The sequence below is a fragment of the Hordeum vulgare genome, chromosome 2H (assembly GCF_904849725.1).
Source record: "Hordeum vulgare subsp. vulgare chromosome 2H, MorexV3_pseudomolecules_assembly, whole genome shotgun sequence".
NCBI classification, from domain to species: domain Eukaryota; kingdom Viridiplantae; phylum Streptophyta; class Magnoliopsida; order Poales; family Poaceae; genus Hordeum; species Hordeum vulgare.
The window spans coordinates 301,097,270-301,118,716 of NC_058519.1; positions in this window are offsets into that span (position 1 = coordinate 301,097,270).

Genomic DNA, 21,447 nt, shown 5'->3' on the forward strand with positions numbered 1-21,447 from the left:
ACGAAACTCTAGGCGTTGGTTTCATCTAATTCAGATAAACGAGTAAAAAGTTATGGCTATTCGAAAAATCAGGGCCAAGCTGTTTTACGGAAGAAAAGTGTTATGTCTAAAAGAATTCTAGTACTAATGTGTAAATACGAAGACTAAATAATATATCTAATTACTCTACCGTATACTAGTGTAGGAATACTAGTCTAGAAATAATAAACTACGGGAGTAAAAAATATACGAAGAGAAATACCTTTAGAATGGAGAGTAAGAATTAATTCCAATGAGGAGACGACTTCGAGAAATCCCGCCGAAGAGAAGGAAAAAATATTTTTATTTAATAAATCTAGTTAAACCAAAAGATTGATTTAACCCGAAATAGATGATTTTTGGATGCTCCTATGGGTCTATATTTATAGGTGAAAGGGAGGTGTAAAGTTTCATAGATAGGCAATGTGGGACTAAACATATACGTAGCGTGGAGAAAATAGAAAGAAGAGGGACAAAGGTGTGCCGCATGGGCCAATAGTTCGGCCAGCCACATGAGTAGTACGGCCAGGCGCGGCCTTTGTTTGTTTTTTTTTGTTTTTTTAGAAAAAAAAGAAGAAAAACGTATAAATGAAAAAGAAAGAACATTTTATATAGACATATTATATATCAAAATTTTCAGAATAAAATTTTCTAAAACATGAACATATTTTCAAAACCAAAAAAAATAGTTTTTAAAATAAATATTTTTTTGCAATAACTTTAAAATGAAAAGGAATTTGAATTTCAAATAAATTGCAAATACTTAAAATTTGAATCAAGACATAGTCTCTGATTTTTGGAGGGTCATTTTCCTCCTCTCGTTTGATTTTTTTTTTAATCAAAGGGTTTTGAAAATATTCAAACTCAAAATTGAAAAGGGATTAAAAATAGAATTTTTTTTCGGAAAGTCATTTTATTCCCTCTCATTTGTTTTGAGAAGTTTCAGATTCCACTCAAGTTTCAATCACTCAAACAAACAAATAATCAATCTAATAATTATATTAACATTCCAAAATTTATAATTTTGGGATGTTACATATGCTATGCTTGTGTAGACGGGGTTCTGGTTGAGAGTTTATCACGAGTGATGCGAGAATAATTTAATAACCAAGACCGGTTAAGTCAAGACTTTTCAAGCCCTCGTGATGCAATGCAACTATGGGTGAAGGACGGTTTAGATGGGCTCCCTGGAGAAACCAGTGGACGACCCAGGATGCATGGAGACGTGCCATGACATCTTGCGGAAAGCTTCACCCAGGCTCGAAGAGACGGACGGAGGCTTCAAGACCCAAGGCTTACCTGCACAGCCACAAGTCATTATGGGCTCTGGCTTGGTTGGACAACGCGACGAATCTGGATAGGCGGTGCTAGCAGATGTAGAAGGACGGTAGGATTGGATGGGCACCGACAGGGGATCAGAGGGACCCGTTGAAAGACCAAGTTTTGATCATCCTGTCTCCAAACACCCCGAAGTGCGAGGACATACCCGGAGGCGATAAAATCTTGTGGGGAACGTGTGCAAAACTGTGCAGAGTATTCAAACCTAATCGATTAGTCGTGTCCACGGTCAAGGACAACTTGTACCGAAGGCATTTAAATTTTCCTAAACTCTGAACACAATTTAATAATGATGTGGGAATTATTGACAACTTGGGTACGAGAATTGGTTGGCGGAACCATCCCGTTAACAACAAACAACGTAGTAATATTTTGCTGTTAATCCTCTCCTGATGTAGGAGAAAACTTGCTTTTCGCTAAAAAAACTTATCGCCCCACCTGCGATATATGCATGTAGAATAGATGATTATTATTTCACCCCCTCTCTTTGATGACTTGCCGGCATATTCTATTTGCTGACCTACACGGCTGCAACGTCTTATGTTGCAGATATTTTTTGTTCGACGAGTAAGAGTACGATTCAGGGTTACGGTCTACACTCAACTTGCCGTTGGGGTTTATTGGGACTCCACTCCCTTTGACTGTTTCCGCTGACATTTTAAGGCATATATCAGTTTTACGTTATTTACATGTGATTGCACTTTGATATATACATTGATGTACTGTGTGTGCCAACATACTGATCTAGGGATGGCACAGATACACAGAGGCTTGACTCGTTTCGAGTCGGGTCGCTACTGAAATGGTATGAGAGCACATGTTGACTGTAGGACGTGACCCTAGAAACTGGGAATTTCTTAGGATAGGATATCTCTAAAAAAATTCTTCAAGAACATCTTTATTTCTCATCTCTTCTGATTTCATCAAATGTTCTCCCTCACCTCATATAGCTATACAATACCCTTACCCCTTTGACCTCATGAAGAATCAACGGAGTTCTACTTCAAAGTAAAAAGGATTCCACCACGCATTTGAAGAATTGAAGCTACACCAATTGAAGACTCTCAAGACCCGAAGAACTCGAAGACCCTGAAGTGTTCGAATAATTATATGACCATTAGAAGTCCAAACCCCTTTTATATACCCACGTTAGATACGATGATTTGTGAGCCGTCATTGGTGTGTGTTTTCCGACGGCCACAAATAAAACCTATTATCCAAAATATTGTTTCTACTGTGTGTATCTCCCTCCCTCTGTTACCCGTCTCATCCCCAAAACCTCAACCCTACCAGATGGAGTATGAAGCTGGACTTGTAGTCTCTCGACCAATGACCAAGCTAGAGGCTGAAATATGGATTAAGGACATGGAGAACCACTTCGGGAGCAACTTGATCTCAAGGAAGTATGAAGTGGAACACGCTCTCCAGTACTTTACCCAAAGTGCTGCTGTCTGCTGGAAGATGCACCATGCCATACAAGGATCTAGTGGAGCAGCAACTTGGGACGAATTCACGGAGACTATGTTAAGATCCCGTCTCATTCAGAAGTGCTATGATAATCCGAAGGAGAAGACTTGTGCATGCAAGATCTGTGGAGAAATCGGACACACCCAGGAAGAACACAAGGATGGATGCAATCATTGTGAAGAAAATCACCCAGCTGAGGAGTGCCCAAGTAGTCAAGTGACTTGTTTCCTTTGTGAAAGAACCACCCACTACCCAGCTCAATGTCACATTTACCCCAAGGTGCAACAAGTTGTCAAGCAGCAGAAAGATGCAATGAAGGAAACCCTCAAGAAGAATATTCTAGAAGAACCTGTGATGAACGAAAATATAGAAGACCCTGATGAACAAGGTATGACCATATTTTTCTACAATGCGTGTTACTCATGTGGAGAAGAAGGACATTATTCAGAGGATTGCATGAAGTGAAGCCAAGAGTATCTGGGAAACTTCCCGACGGGAAAAGTGGAGTTTGATCCACTTGAAATAGAAGAACTAGCCAAAATGAAGGAGTCCGGAAAGAAGAAAAGTTACCCTCGGAAGGGCCAAATCTCTGCAGATAAAGACCTGAGTCATGTCATATGTTTTAAGTGTATGGAATTTGGCCACTACAAATACATGTGTTCAGGAAGGAAGCCGGAAACCCAAGGAGCAAAAGAAAACACTAAGAAGCCTCGAGACTTGTCAGAACTCATTTGCTTTCGTTGCAAGGAAGCATGACATTATGCTAATGATTCTCCACATGGGAAGAAAGCTAGAATGGATTAGTTATGTTTTGACCATGGCAATAAATGTAATCCGAAGCACTCTTGTTTTTCATGAGATCCTGGAGTTGAATTTTTTTTAACAGAAGTCTCTGCGATTGTAATAACTCATGAATCAATAAAATTGTTGTGACATGATCTCCTATGTTGAACTGTATGTGTTGTTTTCTCTACGAGGAAAGATCTCTGAACATTTATGAGGATAAGAGAAAGTATGATCTATGCAGACATGAGTATAATTCATTTTTAGTGTGGTAGTAATCGGTAAACCCACAGGATCCACTGAGTAGGAATGTCCCATGATTACCAAGGAGACACGTACATTCCTCTGAGTACCTATTTACTGACACCTGCAGATGAAAACTCTCTACGAGTCATTCCTCAAGGGCCCAGAAACAATCATGATCCTGATCAGTGATCATGATTACCCAAAAATCCTGAAGGACATGATGAAGCACATTCATCTTGAAGGAGAAGCAGTCTACAAAGGCTACCCTTTCATGGAAAATGGAGTGGAACTTTGGTATGTGGAAGTACACCTCCACCATGTGAAAGGAGTTTGTCCAAAGACTATGGGGCAATAATTTTTCATTTCACGTGTACCACGAGGAATTTTCTTTGATGCTGTTCGTGAAGCTGCCATGGAAGCCATACGTCAGATTGGAGAAATACTTGAAGCAAGACTCCGTCATACCCAGGAACACCTGAGTGAAGTGCATGCGAAGATGATGGAAATGAAGCTCATGGCCACCATGAGGAAGCAAAAGATGGATGATTTCAAGGAGCACCTTGGAAAGTTTCTGTGGAACTAAAGTATCTCCAAGGGAGAGAAATGAATAAAGTTGGCAGAAATGCTTGACCATACCAAACAATGTGGATGACAACATTTGTAATAAGGTTATTTTTGAATTTGGAGTTTTGAGGAGGTATTAAGGATGTAATAAAGGATTGAGTATGAAATAAATATGAATTATCGATGAGCAATATCTTCTTATGGTATCCCACAGAGTGGCATGTGAACCAAAAGTAAGTCTGAGGATTTTTATTGGTTACCCCAGGAGTACGATGGAATGAAACACTATAGGATTTAAAGGCAGAGTAATTCCAAGTATGCCTGAAACCCACAGACCCCGGGACTAATATGGATCAAGTACTATCTTTTTGGAGAAGGAAACTTGTATCAGCAAACGTTTTCTTCGGAGCATATGAAAACCTGAGAGTTGTGAAGATACGTTAGATGTTTTGTTCAGCTTGCAGAACCGATGGATTACACGAACTTCATTCCTGGACAAGAGAAATTCTCCAACGCTTGTGAGGATGCCCAAGTGTTAGAAAGCGAGATTCCCTAAACCTTATACAGAGAAATGATTTGGGTGCGGAATGGATTGATCACCATGACGACTTACTCTTATCATTTATCTTGTTATTCGGAATGGTAAATCTGAGAGACTTACCCATAGTGAGAGACGACGTTCTTTGAAGCTTTTGTTTAAGCCTTAGAATGGTATGCTGATAGCCCCATGTACATGGCATTAGTTGTCACGCGTAAGAAATTTTACGGTAAGGATGAAACCAAGACCCTTCTCTCTGCAGGATAACCACAAATGGTAGACCACCATGAGTACCATCCATATGTTATTTAGAATTGACCACGAGACACTCAGTTAAGAAGACCCAATAACGGAAGAAGCTTATATCAACAGAGGAACCCTCGATTTTGATGGAAACGTTATGAATATAACGGGAGAGCATCACCAAAGGATTTAGTATGAAGACTGTAACGACCAAACCTTGAAGGATTTGAGTCCCTGTGCTTTACTGTGCTAGTCCCTGGATCGACTCGCTAGCACACACAATATAGATGAAAACGAGAATAGCAAGTGCATCAGTTATTATAACGTATGATCCAGAAATTACAAAATATAACAATCTGCATAGCACTTAGCTAGCTTTATTCTATTAAACAGCGGAAAAGTAGCAGAATAATAACGATGAGTACCATCATAGCCCACTGGCGATGTTGAGTGAAGACTCGCGACCCTAACGGTACCTTTCTCCTCGTCTGAATATCCTGCAACATGATACATTGCAGCCATATAGGTCAATACTTTGAATGTATTGGCAAGTTACACAGGAAAAGTAATATAACAGACCTACATGTATATGCATAGTATAACAAGAGAAAGGTTGATGGTTATTTTGCACAAAGCTGATTTTATCCTCATAACTACCTAATAGTCAAGTTATAATTTGTTTGCTACAATAACTCACATATGGTTGAATTGGCATCTCCAACTCGAACCTATTACCATTATTAAGTTTCCCACCAAATTTTATTAAGTGTGTCATCTGTCAAGATCATCCAACAACTGTAATGGCCTAGCTGCTCAAAATTGTCCATTACGGGGGACACGGCTAATCATGATTAGTTTATACACTCTGCAGAGGTTTGCACATTGTACCCACTAGACCCAACCCGAAGATTGAGATGAAGTCTTTCAGAAGCAGTCACCTCCACCCAACGGCAAGCCGGTACACCTATTTATATCTACATCTGCTAGCTTTGCCCAGGCAAGGTTCCCACAACCTACTCAACTAAGCCAGAGCCCATATCGCTAGTGGTTGCGCACGGAAGCTACTAGTCACTAACTCTGTCTGATCTTTTTGAACCTGGGCGGCATCCACTTACATGCAGAGGGTTGATACCATGATGTTCTTAAAACCAGCCAGCAATACCATATCCGCCCAGAGGTGAATTAAATCCTTAATTACTACTCAAATTTATTTCGTAGTAATCCTCACATAATCTCAATGAATACAGGAACCAATCCCTGTCTACATAGCATAGCAAAATTTCATCTAACACGATCTTGAAGACAAGGGGATATAGCTCAATAGCATAGCAATAATAATAATATTCCTATACATGCATAATTTTCATAGGGTGATATAATACTACATGCATAGAAAATAATAGGTAAAGGATGATCAACATGTAACTTGCCTTGATTCTGGTTCAGAAAGTCACACTTCTGACAATAGTTTGCGTCGCACTCCGCACAATCTACACGTTGCAAACAATCACACCAATCAATCATCACAATCACATAACACCAAATAAAACCATCGGCAATAAAACAACTTGTTTAAAACCAAAGCATAAATAGCATGGCAGCAGGTATAAAATCATGTACATGCTGATACGATGACAACGCAAAAAGAATCAACTAAATCAGATTAACGGTTTGCCAAATAATTTTCGCAAAACTGAAAACTACTAGTTCTATCATGTTCTACTCATCCATACGAGATCACAGGAAAAAGAATTTCCTGAATCGGAGTTACGAGTAAAAAGTTAAACACGTTTGAAAAATTTACCGAGAATCTAACACAGCTAAAATAAGGTTAAATACAGATTAAATTTTGATCTAAAGCTGTTCATCGGGGTTTGATGAATCGGCTCGTGCGTGCGTTCTCACCACGAACAGCGGGGAAAAACGGAACCGTCTCGGTGTGGTGCCTCCGATGGTGCTCCGGTGGCGGTCGAACGGACTCCGGTGACGGCGGCTCCGCGAACTCCGATGAACACGGGTGAACTCCGGTGGTGCTCCGGCGGACGGGGCTCCGGTGTGTGCTGTGGTGGGTTCCTCGGCGAGATGGGGTTGCGGTGTAGATAGAAATCGCGGCAAGACTTCGGCCCTGAGAATAATTCTTCGCGATGGCTCTTGTTGGTGCCTAGGCCAACGGGCACGCTGGCCAGGGAGGCAAGAGCGCTCGTGGCCTGTGGCAGGCTGGGGATCGCTGGCTCGGCTGAGCCATCCTGGCTCGGCCTGGCCAGCTGGGCTTCATGGTTTTTAAAAAAAAAACAGCTGCGCAACAAAAAAACAAAAATACATATATATATTTCTAATTTAATAAATACTAGAATATATATATAATGCTAAAAAACAGAAATCGATATACTACTAATATATACTATATATATATTATATATATATATATACATATAATATATCTATAGGAACCCTAGTTTCACCTAATGCAATATTTTGAAAATAGAGTTTTATGCAATAGGCCACAACGAGCATTTAAAAACTCCACTAAAAATAATTTCGGAGATTATAAAAATTTGCAAAACCAAATCGGTGACTCCAAATAATATTTCAAACATTATGAACTTTTATTTGACAGGGGAGAAGTCGTATTATCTCCACTCCTATAAATTGCCCGCAGTCCACATAATGAATAGAATTTCTAGAAGAACAAAATAATGCATAAAAAATATGAGATGCATATGAATGACCTATTAACATCCTGATTTAAGAAAATTGGGATGTTACAAAGACTGTGAGAAGTTAGTTGCCAAAACCCGAGAGGATCGTTAAAACATTTTGAGGGACCAATAATCTTTAGTTTTAAGTGTGGTAGCATCCCATTTTGCCGGAGGTTGGATTTGTAAGAAGACCCCCAAACCCTAACCTTTCTTTCTAGCCTATTCGAATCTCGAGGACGAGATTCATTTTAAGTGTGGTAGGTTTGTAACATCCCAAGTTTTGGAATGTTAAAATAATTATTAGATTGTTTGTTTGTTTGTTTGAGTGATTGAAACTTGAGTGAAATTTGAAACTTTTCAAAAACTTTTGAATGAGAAGGAATAAAATGACTTTCCCTTTTCCCGGTGAATTCAAATTCATCCATGAGGGAAGATAACATGACTTCTTCAACTATAAAGAATTTGAATCAAGGTGGCATTGGAATTCCTTTCAATTTTTTTCTTTGCATTTTGTTTCTTCCTCACTCACGGAATGTCGGGAAATAATCCTTGCAAGCAAGAAAGAGAGGAGGAAATATGACACTCCAAAATCAGGGGCACTTTTGAAAATATTTGAGCCAAGAAAAAAAACCAAAGTTTCATGGAGAAAATAATTGCAAAAATAAAACAAAGCTTTTAGGGTTTTTCTGGAAAAAAAATTAAAAAGTTTTTATTTTTATCTTGAAAAATGTTAAATGGATAGGGGTTTTTTACTGAAAATTGTGGTATATAATACCCCTATATCTAGATTTTATTTTATTTCTTTTTTTTGTAGTTTTACCTTCTGTTTTTAATTAAAGTGGAAATAGGATACCTTATTTTTTTAGAAAACCGCCAGCAGGCGTTAGGAAGGAATCGGGCCGAATCCCAAAGGCCAGGCCGATCCTTCACACATCGGCCCCCCTTCTCTGTGCGCCCGGGCCCCACTGGCCGATCCCCCTCCCGCTCGGTCATCTTCTTCCTTTCTCCCCCAAGCCCTTTCCTTCCCACCGCACCACCGATCTCCTCTCCACCCCCTACTGATCCCCTCCCCACTACTCGCCGATCCCCTTCCCTGTGCGCCCCCCTCTCTCCCCTATATAAGCCGTAGCACCGACCCCCCCCCCCTCGACCCCGCCTCCCCTCGTCGTCACGCCACCTCACCCCTGCCTCTGTTGCTCGCTCGAGCAACACCACAGGAAGTTTCCCCGCTCGACTTCGGTTACCACCTCGCGCCCACGCACCACCGAGACCACCAGCAAGTTCCCCACAACCACCGTGTCCCATTTTTCCCCCTAGCCCGACCCCTCGCCGCTCCACGCCACCGCACCACCCCTCGCCGGAGTTAGGCCGCCACTAGGAGCTCGAGGAGCTCGAGCACGACGCCACCGACTCTCTCCCGCCTCGTCGTCGTTTCCGTAGGACGCCGGAGTTCCTCCGCAACATCCCCGACACCTGAGATGCCGCCGAAGCCCGCCGGAGGCCCCTTCCCGTCGACCACCACCGCCTCGGCCTCGCCGGAGTATCGCCGGAGCTCCTTCCTGTGAGTATCTCCCCATATCTCTCCTATAGCCGTAGGATCTTTCATCTACGGTGTAGATTACAAATAGTTACCCCTTCTGTTTTTAGTTAAAAGACCAAGCCGGTTTTACTTCACTTAAGTTTTAGCTGACAGGATTTTCTTAAGTTTCGGCCGTTTCTTAGTTTTCCCCGCAGCACTCACCCCCTTAGCCAATCAGAGCACGCCACATACCCCCCCGGTGCACTAGTTAGTTTAATATGTTTTCTGTTTTAATTCAAAAATAGAGAGAGTTCTAAGTTTGTTTTTCCTATAACTTTTGATCTAGAGATCCAATGAGATTGATTCTTTTTCCAGTAGATCACAATGTTTCTGTAGTTTTCGAAAACATATTATTTGCCTATGTTTAAAATTTCAAAATTTGAATTAGATAATATTTAGTTTAAATCTTGTTTTGCTTATTCCAGGAGTTTAAAAATAGCTTTTAATTTGATTCTTTTTGCTGCTGCTTCCTAGTGATCATATTTTTCCTGTAGTCTAAGTTTCATTTTTTTTAATATTTTAACGTGGGGTTTATCAAAAACAAATTATGTTTTGATTAGGTGAAGTGAATTTCTTCACTTTATGCAATAGTAGTTTTATGCTAGTGATGTTATTTTTCTTGTTAATGATTGTGGTGCTTATGGTGTGTATTTGTTTGTATCGATAGATAGCCAGAGGGAGAAGCATGCTACTTAGAAGTGCTTGATAACGACAACTATCAGAAAGGCAAGTCATTTGATCATGCATCACCTATGTTTTCATGCATCGTAGTCCTACCTTCCTATACCCATTTGCCTGCTAACTAGGTACTTGGAAAAATATGGTGTAGGCACCCCAACAACCTTGTTACTTGGCCCGAGACGATGAATTCTATTATGCTATGCTTGTGTAGACGGGGTTCTGGTTGAGAGTTTATCACGAGTGATGCGAGAATAATTTAATGACCAAGACCGGTTAAGTCAAGACTTTTCAAGACCTCATGATGCAATGCAACTATGGTTGAAGGACGGTTTAGACGGGCTCCCTGGAGAAACGAGTGGACGACCCGGGATGCATGGAGACGTGCCATGGGATCTTGCGGAAAGCTTCACCCAGGCTCGAAGAGACGGACGAAGGCTTCAAGACCCAAGGCTTACCTGCACAGCCACAAGTCATTATGGGCTCTGGCTTGGTTGGACAACGCGGCGACTCTAGAGAGGCGGTGCTAGCAGATGTAGAAGAACGATAGGATTGGATGGGCACCGACAGGGGATCAGAGGGACCCGTTGAAACACCATGTTTTGATCATCCGGTCTTCAAACACCCCGAAGTGCGAGGACATACCCAGAGGCGATCAAATCTTGTGGGGAACATGTGCAAAACTCTGCAGAGTATTCAAACCTAATCGAATAGCCGTGTCCACGGTCATGGACAACTTGTGCCGAAGGCATTGAGATTTTCCTGAACTCTCAACACAATTTCATAATGATGTGGGAATTATTGACAACCCGGTTACGAGAATTGGTTGGTGGAACCATCTCGTTACCAACAAACAACGTAGTAATATTTTGCTTTTAACCCTCTCTTGATGTAGGAGAAAACTTGTTTTTTGCTAAAAAAACTTATAGCCCCACCTACCATATATGCATGTAGAATAGATGATTATTATTTCACCCCCTCTCTTTGATGACTTGCCGGCATATTCTATATGCTGACCTACACGGCTGCAACGTCTTATGTTGCAGATATTTTTTCTTCGACGAGTAAGAGTACGATTCAGGGTTACACTCAACTTGCCGTTGGGGTTTATTGGGACTCCACTCCCTTTGACTGTTTCCGCTGAGATTTTAAGGTATATATCAGTTTTACGTTATTTACATGTGATTGCACTTTGATATATACATTGATGTACTGTGTGTGCCAGCATACTGATCCAGGGATGGCACAGATACATAGAGGCTTGACTTGTTTCGAGTCGGGTTGCTACATGTTGCTGTTCCCGTCATTGGCGTTGATGTTGTTGTTGTTGTTGTTGTTTCTGTTTTTGTTGTTGTTGTTGTTGTTGTTGTTTTTGTTGTTGTTATTGTTGCTGTTGTCGTACTCGTCGTCCTCGTCATCGTTGTCGTTGTCGTCGTCGTCGTCGTTTTTTGTTGTTGTTATTGTTGTTGTTGTTGTTGTTGTTGTTGTGGTTGTTGTTGTTGTTGTTGTTGTTGTTGTTGTTGTTTGTTGTTGTTGTGGACGTTGTTGTTGTTGTTGTTGTTGTTGTTGTTATTGTTGTTGTTGTTGTTTTTGTTATTATTGTTGTAGTTGTCATCGTCGTCTCCATTGCTTTTGTTGTTGTTGTTGTTGTTGTTGATGTTGTCGTTGAGGTAGTTGTTGTCGTTGTTGTCATTATTGTTGTTGTTGTCGTTGTTTATCGTAATTGTCGTTGTTGTCTTCGTTATCGCCGTCTTCATCATCGTCGTCGTCATCGTCATGGTCGTCATCGTTGTTGTTGTTGTTGTTGTTCTTGTTGTTGTTGTTGTCGTCATCATCATCATTGTTGTTGTTGATTTTGCTGTTGTTGTTGTTGTTGTTGTTGTTGTTGATGTCATCATCATAGTCGTCATCAACGTCGTCTTCATTGTTGTTGATGTTGTCATTGTTGTCGATGTTGTCATCGTTGGTGTTGTTGTTGTTGTTGTTATTCTTTTTGTTGTTTTTGTTTTTGTTGTTGTTGTTGTTTTTGTTGTTATTGTTGTTGTTGTTGTTGTTGTCGTCGTATGGCAGAAACTTGTTTCTGTTGAAAACACCAGTAAAAATACTTTACAAATTCTGAAACTTCCACCACAGTAATATTTTATCACTAGAAAACAGTAGAGAAAAGAATCAACTCAAAATCATTTTTTAAACTCCTGGAATAGGCAGAACAAGGTTTAAACTAAATATGATCTAACTTATATTTGAAAATTTCAAACATAGACAAATTATATGTTTTTAAAAACTACAGGAAATTTGTGAGCTACTGGAAAAAGAATCAATGTCATTGGACTTCGAGATAAAAAGTTGTGGCCAAAACAAAACAGAAAGTTTCTGTTTTTGTAATATAGACAGAAAAAAATAGAACTAACCTAGCTAACTAATGGGGTACACGTGGCAAGCTACTATTGGCTGGGAGGGGTGTTTGTTGCAATGCTATGGGCAAACGGCCGAGGCTAAGCAAAATTGCTGGTTAAAAGATAAGTGAAAATAAAACCGTTAGTTTTGTAAACTAAACTGAAGGGTTATCCCTAGATCTAATCTACACCCTATAGCTAAGATCCAACGGCTACTAACAAAAAAAAAGAAAAACAGAGAGGGGAGGGAGTCTACCGTGCTGGGTGCTGGGGTAGCTCCGGCGAGGGGTGATTGCCGGCGAGGTTGAGGGAGCTCCGGGGGCGATGGAGTGTCGGGGCGGCGGCGGCGGGGCTCTTCCTCCGCGGGGTGGGGCTCGGGGGCGGAGAGGGGCTCGGGGGGGCGCTGCTCCAGGGGCTGCCGAAGGTGGGCAGTAGCTCGGCTGCCGGCGAGCGGTGGCGCGGCGGCTAGGGGCGGCGGCTCGGCGAGGAAGTGGTGGGAACGGGGTCGGCTCGGGTGGGGGAGTATTTATAGGCCATGGGAGGGGGGTAGAAGAAGGAGAAGGCCGACGGGGGAGGGAGGCTCGGTCGGGTGGGGGCCATAGGCAGTGAGAGGGGGAGAGGAGGGAAGGGGTCGGTCGCCCTACATCAAAGGGATTTGATCCCTGGGCAGTTGGGATCTCGGCCCACGCTATAAGGCGCTCGCGGGCCGCGGTTAAAGGAAAAAAAAAGTTTCCTAATTATAATTTTTTTCCGAGACAGAAACTAAAAACGAAAAAACAGGAAAGTAAATCAAAATTTTAATATAGGGTATTATATACCAAAAAAATCAGAAAAAAATTCTCTACCCGAATAACATTTTTCCAAAGCAAAACTAAAAACTTAAAAAAAATGTTTTTTCAGAAATTCCCAATTTGCTTTATTTCGTTTTGCAATTATTTTTGCAAAAGAACTTTGGGTTTCCTTGGCTCAAATATTTCAGAAATTTGCCAGCACTTTGGAGGGTCATTTTCCTCCGCTCTCTCTCTTGCGTGCAAGAGAGTTTTCTCCGGGCATTTCTCGCGCGAGGAAAAATGGAATTGCAAAACAAAAAGACGAGAGGAAATTCACGTGCTAAATTTATTTCAAGCAATATGCATAGATTCTTAGGTACAATGTAAAACATTCCCAATTAGGAAAATTGGGATGTTACAAACCTACCCACCTGAAGATGAATCTCGCCCTCGAGATTCGGGTTGGCTAGAAAACAGGTGCAGGTGGTCTCGACGAAGAGCCTCTTCTCGTTCCCAGGTGGCTTCTTCCTCGGTGTGGTGTCTCCACAACACCTTGCAGAACTTGATGATCTTGCTGCGGATAACTCTGTTGGCAGTCTCGAGAATCCTGACAGGTTTCTCCTCATACGTTAGATCACTGTCAAGCTGTATAGCCTCTAGGGGCATTGTATCTCTCAACGGAACATCGGCCATCTCAGCGTGGCATTTCTTTAACTGGGAAACATGAAAGACATCATGAACTCCGGACAATCCTTCCGGCAGTTCCAGTTTATATGCAACTTCGCCTCTACGTTCAAGAATTTTGTAGGGGCCAATAAAACGAGGTGCTAATTTTCCTTTCACACCGAATCTCTTGATTCCTCGAAGTGGAGACACCCGAAGATATGCTCGTTCTCCCACTTCGTACGTTACTTCCTTGCGTTTGCTGTCGGCATAACTCTTCTGCCTGGACTGAGCTATCTTGAGTCAGTCACGAATAAGCTTGACCTTCTCTTCAGAATCTCAGATAAGGTCGGGACCAAAAAGTTGTCGGTCTCCAACTCCATCCCACATCAACGGTGTTCTGCACCTCCTTCCGTATAGAGCTTCGAAAGGGGCCATCTTCAGACTGGTCTGGTAGCTGTTGTTGTATGAGAACTCGTGATGCGGTAAATTGTCATCCCAACTAGACCCATAGTCTAGTGCGCAACCTCTCAACATGTCCTCCAGAATCTGATTAACTCTCTCGGTCTGTCCATGTGTCTGCGGGTGAAAAGTTGTACTGAACTCCAATCTCGTTCCCAAGGTTTCATGCAGTTGGTGCCAAAATTTTGATGTGAACTGAGTCCCTCTATCGGACACAATGCTCTTCGGTACTCCGTGCAGACAAACGATCCTCGTCATATATATCTTGGCCAGCTTGGCACTCGTGTAAGTAGTCTTCACCGGAATGAAGTGAGCTACCTTGGTCAAACAATCGACCACAACCCAAATAGAATCAGAGCCAGAACGGGTCCTGGGTAATCCTGTGATGAAGTCCATACCAAGCTTTTCCCATTTCCACTCGGGTATCGACAGAGGTTTGAGCAAACCTGCTGGTTTCTGATGCTCGGCTTTTACTCACTGACAAACATCGCATATTGCTACGAACTCGGCAATGTCTTTCTTCAATCCTGTCCACCAGAAACTTTCTTTCAAATCCAGATACATCTTGGTGTTGCTGGGATGTATCGAGTACGGGGAATCATGGGCTTCCTGAAGTATCAACTTCCTGAGTTCGGGATCATGGGGTACATAGATGCGATCCTCAAACCATAAATTTCCGTGTTCATCCTCACGAAAACCTTTAGCCTTCCCGTCTTCCATTTTCTGCTTAATCTCAGCTATCTCCTTGTCTGATTTCTGTGCTTCGCGGATCTTTTCTGTCAAAGTGGACTGAATTTCCAGTGTGGCAACAAATCCTCTTGGAATTATCTCCAATTTGAGCTCTCGGAGGTCATCGACTAACTCCTGGGGTAATCCTCCGGCTGTGAGTGTGTTCACATAACTCTTGCGGCTCAACGCATCGGCTACAACATTTGCCTTGCCTGGGTGATAATGTAATCTCATGTCATAGTCCTTGATCAACTCTAGCCATCGCCTCTGTCTGAGGTTCAACTCCTTCTGCGTGAAGATATATTTCAGGCTCTTGTGATCAGTGTAAACATCACAACTAATTCCAATCAGGAAATGTCTCCAGGTCTTGACAGCGTGCACTACGGCTGCTAGTTCCAAGTCATGTGTGGCATAATTCAAATCATGAGGTCTGAGCTGTCTGGATGCATAGTCTACAACTTTGCCTTCTTGCATGAGCACTCTTCCGAGTCCTTGACAAGAAGCGTCACAGTAAACCTGGAAATCCTTTCGAACGTTCGGCAATATCAGCACTGGGGCTGTAACAAGACGTTTCTTCAGCTCTTGAAAACTAGTTTCACATTCCTCAGTCCAAATATACTTGGATTCCTTCTTCAACAACTCTGTCATGGGCTTGGCAATCTTTGAGAAATTCTCAATGAACCTCCGGTAATATCCGGCAAGTCCGAGCAAACTGCGGATCTCCTTGACTGAAGTGGGTGCTACCCATTCGGTGACTGCTGCTACCTTGGGAGGGTCCACTGCTATGCCTTCTCCTGAGATGACGTGTCCGAGGAATCCGACTTCCTTCAACCAAAACCCACATTTGCTAAACTTTGCATATAGCTTATGCTCTCGAAGCTTCTCCAGAACTAGACGCAGATGTTCCTTGTATTCCTCTTCGTTCTTGGAGAATATTAGTATGTCATCGATGAACACCACGACAAACTTGTCCAAGTATTCCATAAATACCTTGTTCATCAGATTCATAAAATATGCCGGAGCATTAGTGAGTCCAAATGACATGACCGTGTACTCATACAAGCCGTACCGAGTGGTGAAAGCTGTCTTGGGTATATCCTGTTCACGAATCGTCAACTGATGATACCCGGATCGAAGATCGATCTTTGAGAATACGCGAGCTCCAACTAACAGATCGAACAGATCATTGATCATCGGCAAGGGGTACTTGTTCTTGATGGTCACATCGTTCAATGCACGATAATCGACGACCATTCTCAAGGACTTGTCCTTCTTTTCAACCAAGAGCACCAGGGCTCCCCAAGGTGAAGAACTTGGGCGAATATACCCTTTGTCCAATAACTCCTTAATTTGCTTCTTGATTTCTATCAAGTCATTTGCGGGCATCTGATAGGGTCTCTTGGATATCGGGGCTGTTCCGGGTAATAGCTCAATCAAGAACTCAATCTCTCTATCGGGTGGCATGCTCGGCAATTCCTCCGGAAATACATCTGGGTACTCCTGTACAATCGGTACTTCCTCCTGGACTACTCCCTTGAGAGAGTTTACTCGCTTACTCCGTGTCGGGCGCTAAGACACGTACTTAATCCGCTTCTGCTCGGGGGTGGTGAGCAAAATAGACTTAAGGGCACAATCAATACTCCCTTCATACTTGGCCAAACAATCCATGCCTAGGATTACATCCAATCCCTGGGACTCTAATACGATGAGGTCGGTGGGAAAATTATGTTTCCCGATGTTGAGACTCAAAGTATGGCATCCTATCCCGGCTGTCATCATGCCTCCTGGGGAACTGACCTTAATAGGTTGGCTGAGGGTTCTAGTCGGCAAACTATACTTTTCCACAACTACCCTTGATATGAATGAATGTGTTGCACCGGAATCAAAAAGTACCAATACAGGACGTGAATTTAGCAAAAACTTACCAACCACAGTATCGGGGTGATCATATACCTCTTCAACATCAAGGTCGTTCACCTGAGCTCGAGGGAAAGGATTGGGCTTCTTTGCTGCAGAGTTGCCGTTGCCGTTTCCATTTCCCTGCTTGTTCTGGGGACAATCAGTGGCATAGTGTCCCGTCTTCTGACACTTGAAGCAAGTGATGTGAGTCAGATCATTCTGAGCTGGAGCTGAATGCTGCTGAGTGCCAGTACCGCCATTCTTCAAGTTGCTGTTATTGCGGTGGTTCCCATTTCCTCCATGGTAGTGGCCTCCATGGTTGTGCACTGGGTGGTTATGCTGAACGTGTCCTCCAAACTTACCGGATCCAGTCCCGGTATTCCCTGGACAAGGGGTGTAGCGAGGCTTATGCTGAGTGCCGGAGTTGAACTTTCCAACCCCATACTTTCGCTTGCGGTTCTCCATCTGCTGGTGTTTCCCCTCCAAGATGAGGGCCTTATCAACTAGCTCCTGGTAGTTGTTGAAGGTGGCTACAGTCAACTGAATGCTCATCTCATCATTGAGTCCTTCCAAGAACTTTTCCTGCTTGGCCGCATCATCGGCCACATCTCCAGGTGCATAACGGGCGAGCATGCTGAATTCATCAACATACTGGGCCACAGAGCGATTCCCCTGGCCTAAGTTGCGAAACTCATGCTTCTTCAAACTCATTACACCAGCTGAGACATGTGCGGTGCGGAAGACTTGCTTGAATTGCTCCCAAGTGACTCCAGCAATGGGGTAAGTGGTGGTGTAGTTCTCCCACCAAGCAGCTGCAGGGCCTTCGAGTTGATGCGCGGCAAAACGCACCTTCTCAGCTTCACTACAACCAGCAGTGATAAGTTCACGCTCCATCTTGCGGAGCCAATCATCTGCCACAATGGGCTCAATGCTGCTGGAGAAAGTTTGAGGGTTCAACCTCAGAAAACGGGTGAGATTGTCAGCCTGGGGTGGGTGATGGTTGTTGTTATTGTTCTGGTTCTGGATGATCAGCTGCATCAGGGTGTTTTGTTGCTGGATCAACTGGGTGAGTTCCGGCGGAAAGTAGGACTCAGGGGCACGTCTCGGGGGCATCTCATGTTTGTGGAGGGGTGAGATTAGCATAGAACAATGGTCTAAGAGGAATTACACTACCCATATGAGTGCAACACACAAGTATCACACCACACATTTTATTCAATACCATCACAAAGGTTCAGACGGGGATACAAAATTCGATAATCCTAAACATCGGCCTAAAACGTATAACAATAAAGTAAAATTTGGTGGTCTAGTCTAAGTGTCCTCCTCAGAAAAGCATGGTGACGGGTCCTTCGGTGGAGCTTTCTTCAAAGTCCTCGTCGTTGCTGATGAAGGGGGCTACGTCTCCTTCGGGATGAAGGTTCTCGCCCATGTCCAGTTCCTCCTCCAGGTATGCAACTCGAGTCTTCAGCTTCTCGATTCGCTCCAGAAAGTCCTTCGCCTCCAGTTCATGTTCATAGTGGGCTTCCCGGGCTGGTTCTTCGAGTTCAAGCTCGCGGAGCGACAGTTGCTTGATCATCCTGGCGTCCTTGATCACACGATGCTCCAGCGTCCCGCTGTACTTCTCCAAGGTCTGAGCATAAGACAAGAGAGCGTCCTTGGTCTTGCTTGAGATGATTACTCCGTCTTTGTTTCTCCGGGATACGGTGAATAGGTCTGGAGAAATAGGGCAGCCTTTGTATTCTTCCTTGATACGTCCGAGGGCACAATGGAACGCCATGTCCCTTCCGAGAATCCAGTTGGGTGCGATGAACTTGAAATCCATCGGCTCAGTGCGTGGCTGGAATGTCCTTCCGGGAATATGCACCTTGATCCTGTAGCGTGAATCCTCCGGGTAAGACGAAGTTGGCTTCCCTGTGATAGTCGGCAGAGCAATCCTCAAATCCTTGGTGATCTGCACCACCTCCTTTCCGAACGGCATAGTGGCGTCGGGCTGGCAAAACTCCGTGAACTTAACGGGGATGAAGGTGGCCATCTAAACATTGGAAAATCGGAGAGAAGTCAGAAATGATCAGAAGAGGAAATAGAAGATTTATAGACATAAGAGAAAATAGTTTTCTTCCTAAGGCTTTTCCATTCCTAGAGGTTACGTCCTAAAGTCAGCGTGTGCTCTGAATACCATTTCTGTAGCGACCCGACTCATGACGAGTCAAGCCTCTGGTGTTTCCGTACCATCCCAAGATCATGCTGGTACACACACAGTACATAATGTATATATTCAAGAGTTCAATCACACAACTTTATTAATCGAAATCTCATAAAGAGTACTTTATTACATGTAACATCCTAATTTTCTTAAATTCGAATGTTAATAGATCATTCATGTGCATCTCATATTTTTATGCATTATTGTGTTCTTCTGAAAATTCTCTTCATTATGTGACTGCGGGCAATTTATTGGAGTCGAGATAATATGACTTCTCCCCCGTCGAATTAAAGTGCATAATGTTTCGAATTTTATTTTGGAGTTAACTCACTGGGTTTGGAAAACTTTATAATCTTTCAAATTATTTTCGTGGGGTTTTTAAATGTGCTTTGTGTGGCCTATTGCATAAAACTCATTTTCGAAAGTTTGCATTAGGTGGAACTAGGGTTCCCATAGATATATGTATATGTATATATATATATATATATATTAGTTGTATATATTATTCTGTTTTTTTTCCTAAGTATTCTAGTGTACATATATATTAGTACATATTCTCTAGTATTTGTTAGCTAGGAAATATATTTTACTTTTTTTGCTGCTGTTTGTTCTTTTTTTTTTTAAAGGAACCGGCCAGGCCGAGCCAAAGGGCTCAGCCCAGCCCTGCACCACAGCCCCATCGCCCCAGGGGTTTCCCAGCGCCGAGCCAGGCCACGAGGCCACATGCAGCAACGGCCCCACCCGAGCTCTCTCTCCCCCACGTCCCTTTCTTCTTCCTCCTCCCTCTCCTTCCTTCCCAGTACAGACCGAGACCGAGCAGCTCCTTCTCCCTACGATCTCCTTCCCCAGTTCTCCCTCTCCTCCCTTATTCTCTCCTTCCCTCTCTCCTGCCCAAGCCCCACCGCGACCGAAGCTTCCTCCTCTCCTCTCTTTCCTTCTCTACAGAAACCGAAACCGAGCAGCTCTCCTCTCTCCCAGCGATCTCCTCCCAAAGCTCTCTCCTCCTTCCTTATGCCCACCCCCTCCTAGGCCTATATAAACCCCAACCTCCCCGAGCCCCCGTTCCCAACCCTAGCGCCGCGCCTCCACGAGCCGCTGCCACCCCAAGCAGCATCAGCAGCAGCAGCCGAGGCGGCCACCTTCGGCCTCGCCAGGAGGAGCCCCCCCCCCCCCCCGCGAGCTCCGTCTCCCCCGCCGCCGCCTCCACCGAGGAGGAGGAACCTCACCGCCGACTCCCCGAAGCCCTCCACCGCCGGAGCCAACTCTCCCCCGCCGGCCAACTCCCCCTCGCCGGTGCAACACCCCTCTGCCAGCAGGTAGTCTCTCTTCTCTCTCTAATTTGCATGCATTAGATTATAGCCCTTAGATCTCCATGCAACGGCCAAGATTAGATCATCTATACCCCTTCGGTCTATTCCATAAAAACCAGTAGGTTTATTTGTCACTTATGAATTAACCAGCAGACTTGCTTAGCCGTAGGCCGTTTGCCCAAAGCTATTCAACAAACAGCCCCGCAGCCACTAATAGCCTGACACGTGTAACTCCCTGTTAGCACTAGTAGTTTTATGTTTTTCTGCCTGATTTCAAAAAACAGAAACTTTCAATTTTGTTTTGGCCACAACTTTTTATCCTGAAGTCCAATGACATTGATTCTTTTTCCGGTAGCTCACAAATTTCCTGTAGTTTTTACAAACATATAATTTGTCTATGTTTGAAATTCTTAAATATAAGTTAGAGCAGATTTAGTTTAAACACTCTTTTGCCTATTCCAGGAGTTTGAAAAACGATATTGAGTTGATTCTTTTTGCTACTGTTTTCTAGTGATAAAATCTTACTGTGGTAGTAGTTTCAGAATTTTTTAAAGTATTTTTTACTGGTGTTTTCAACAGAAACAAGTTGCTGCCCTACCGGCGCGCGATAAATTCTTTTGCGATGTCTTTTGCAAATCATTGCATGTGATGTCATTTTTACTTGTGGCATGATGGAATTGCTTATGGTGTGCTTTGTGTTTGTATCGGTAGATCATCCGGAGTGCGAAGCATGTTACTTAGAGACGCTTGAGCAGGACAACTATCATCAAGGCAAGTCATCTTTGATCATGTTATTTTACCTATGTTTTCCACGCATAGTAGATCACCTTCTTTGCCCAATTTGCATGCTGCCTAGGTA